Here is a 3,680-nt window from a genome sequence, read left to right on the forward strand (position 1 = left end):
GTCTAAACCCTAAACCACCATAGTGAATTATTAACTTCCACTATTATGTACTAATTCAAACTAGTTTTTATTAAAACAATTACTGCTATGGTTACACTGTCCTAGTACCAGTTGGCCTAATTCAAACTTCACTAGCCCCACCTAAATAAAACTGAACTAACCATACTTCATAATAAAATGGTTACTTAAATTTTCTTAATCTATATAAACTATTTTCTAAAACCTATATCCATAAATTTCTAAAGGTTGCATCAAGAGAACCTGTGACCTGTACTAAGGCTCCTCAATGTAACTCAAAGCCAAACTTAAAGCAAAAAACCAAAGCCATGGGGAATGGGAACAATAGACTCCTAGATTAGCTGTGTAGGTTCTGGTCTCAGAGTTTTCTGTTAGAGCCAGCTGGAGCTTTTCTTGGTAGTTTGTGCCAAATGGAAAAGGAGGGAGGGAATGGGTCAACAGCTCCCGAACACATCCTAGCGGTCTCAGGGTCTACAGCCCTTCCTGATCCCTAACACTCAGTGGGCCTCCGTGGCCGGTTCCCAACACCAAAGCACATAAAAAATTTTTGGAATGAAGATAAATCTGCATTTATAGGCAAAATCAAAGGTTACATCCATTTCTTTTACAAAATAAAAAAGAGAATTCTCTGTGCCATCTTGCCTGGAGGTCACCAACCATGACCAGCTTTAATACATCAAATGAGAGTGTCCTTATGGAGGCCAGTCACTTACCAAATATGGACTTAGGTGCTCAGGGTGCTGGGTTCAGGGACCTTAGGGAGAACCAGGCAGTAGCTCTAGAGTTTTGTACTTTGATACTCTCCTGTGGATCTCAGAAGCTTTTATTCATCTTTCTAATAACACCTTCCTTATCAACTATTCAGTTTCCAATCAGAAACTGATATCTGATTAGATTTCTCTAAGTCCATGCAGTTTATTGGAATCAGACATCCACTTATGAAACTGATATAATTAGGTATATAGAGCATATCCACCAGCATTGATGGAATGCAATAGGTGACCTTCATAGTCATGAGAGTGACACTGAAGTAAAAAGTTTAATCTGTTCCTGACATGCCAGACTTATAACAAAACCTGCAATGACTGTTGTATTTAAGATCACTGGTCACATCACTATTATGAAAATATTTCATTAGTAGAACAGCTTTATAGACAGTAGTGTCATACCTGTGATATCAGAATAAAAAATCTACATGTCTACCAGGTGTGGTGGCTCATGGCTGTAATCCCAGCACTTTACGAGGCTGAGGCAAGAGAATTGCCTGAGCCCATGCGTTCGAGGCCAGCCTGGGCAAAATGGCAAGATCTCATCTCTACAATAAATATGAAAAAAAGAAAATTAACATGGCAAGGTGATGCATGCCTGTATTTCCAGAGACATAGAAGGCTGAGGTGTAAGGATTGCTTCAGCCCAGCAGGTTGAGGCTGCAGTGGCATGAGCATGCCACTGCACTTCAGCTTTAGCAACAGTGAGACTCTGAACCCAAAGAAGAAAAAAAATCTACATGTATCCCATGGTCATGTGGGTTTTATGTTACCTAACATAGCAGACCATATGTCATTTAGGTGGAAGGAAGGGACCACTGAGGGCTTTATTGGTCCCAAGGTTTAGGTTGAGACTTCTCTGGAGTAATCAGGTCAAAGTTACTAAGAGAAGCAAGGTTTGGGAGGTGGGCAGGGTTGGGTTGGGTGTTCTAATAGGACACTGGGAATGAATCAAGAATGTTAAATATGTTGAATTTTTGTGAGGGTTGAGAGTGAATCTGTCCTACATAACACTGATGCCACCTTTGTTTTTCATCCTTGTGGCAACAGATGATTCTTTCTAAAAAACTTCTACAATTTTCTTCATCTCCTTTCAAATCTCTTACTACTTTTACATGGATTCCCACTGTTTTGTGCTCTTTATAGTTATCAGTTTTTGGGAGTCACTTTCTCTATATCATGTAGACCATGTATTTTGATGACATGCAAGATGAATAACACAGTGTTATTGAAAGAAAATGTCAAAAGAACCCCATTCCCCACCAGTTGGGGATGACGTGAAAGTCATGGTTGTTTGTCATATCTGTATCTGCACACTGCCATTGAGAACCTCCAGGGTTCATTTGCCTGGCTTCCAAATTAACTACCTGAAGAAGGTCTTATGATTCATGGCTTATGTACTGTCCCTCAGTAAAGCATCTTATGGTCAGTCCTTCCAACTGTTGATATCCTGATCAGTGCATAACCTACTGGTTTGAAAAGGACATATTTGTTTCTGAATCATGAAGCTACACTGATTGTCTTGTGAGCAAATCATTTTAGCTTGTATGTGTTATTTTGAAGCCAATGTTAGTCACCTTGCTATTGAATCCAAACATACCCAGAGAACTGATGCATCCAATAAAGAGTACCATAAATTGTTTCAGAAAGTGGAACTCTATCATTTTCCTCTAGAGTTGTATAGAACAAATGTCTACTTGAAATCTGTTCTGTGATAATATCATAGATGGTAACTTGGTCATGTTCTGACTCTATAACTATGTTCTATATATAGGATTGCAGTCTTCATCATGTGTGTCAAACTAGAGATTGAATTCAGAAAGGGTCTAGAACATTACATAGATTTGGCCCCACTGCACTATGTTTTCTATACCTAGAAATAAATTAGTAGTAATAAATGAAAAGTAGCTATTGACCAGCCATTTGTCTCCATAGCTGTTTCTCAGTGGTAAGACATTTAATTATAAATATTAGTTGCTGGGCACTGTGGTTCATGTCTGTAATCCTAACACTTTGGGAGGCAGAGGTGAGAGGATTGCCTGAGCCCATGGGTTTGAAACCAGACTGAGCTACATGATGACATCTTGTCTCTACAGGGAAACAAAAAATTAGCATTGTGGTGTTTGCCTGTAGTTCCAGCTACTTTGAAGGCAGAGGTGAAGGATAAGCTAAGCACAGCAGGTCAAGGTTGTGGTTTGTAAGTACGCTACTGCACTCCAGCCTGGGCAACAGAGTAAGACTCTGACTCTATAGTTAGATAGATAGATAGATAGATAGATAGATAGATAGATAGATAGATAGATAGACAGACAAATAAGTAAATAAATAAGACAATAGTCAACACACCAAGGAAAGGAGATCCAACCATAACAGAAAGTTAGAATCCTCAGTTTTCCATCCAAGTGTGTATAGGAGTAAATTCTATTAGTTGTGGTAATTCCCACTCACCTAAATGATGAAATCACTGGCAATTGATGGGAGTAGCTATGATTGAAATAGAGGACCTCAGAAAATGTTCAATTTGAGCAGTGAAAGTTTCTAACAAAACAAATATAAGTTTGAACATTTTGTGTAAGTGCAAGATAAAATCAAGGCTCAGTTCATTGAAAAAGGGCTAAATGGAGTCTTGTTCATGGTCTTGGGGAGGCTGCCTACTGTGTGAGGACATCTGCTATGGAAGGCTTTTCCTTGGATATCTTCAAGTTGAAGTCACTAGGTATGACCTCTTCCAAGAATGTTCAAAGGTATTTCCCTTGTTATTTCCAAAAGACCCAATTTCCATCATCATGAAAGTCTGATCACCATCAGTAGGCAGTTCATGGAAAGCCTCCTTTAGCTGGTGGGAAACTTCTTTGAAACAATGCAGCAAGGCCTTGCAGTATGGGGTCATACAGT

Source organism: Carlito syrichta, unplaced genomic scaffold (assembly GCF_000164805.1).
Source record: "Carlito syrichta isolate Samal-C Ts95f unplaced genomic scaffold, Tarsius_syrichta-2.0.1 Scaffold288687, whole genome shotgun sequence".
Classification (NCBI taxonomy): Eukaryota; Metazoa; Chordata; class Mammalia; order Primates; family Tarsiidae; genus Carlito; species Carlito syrichta.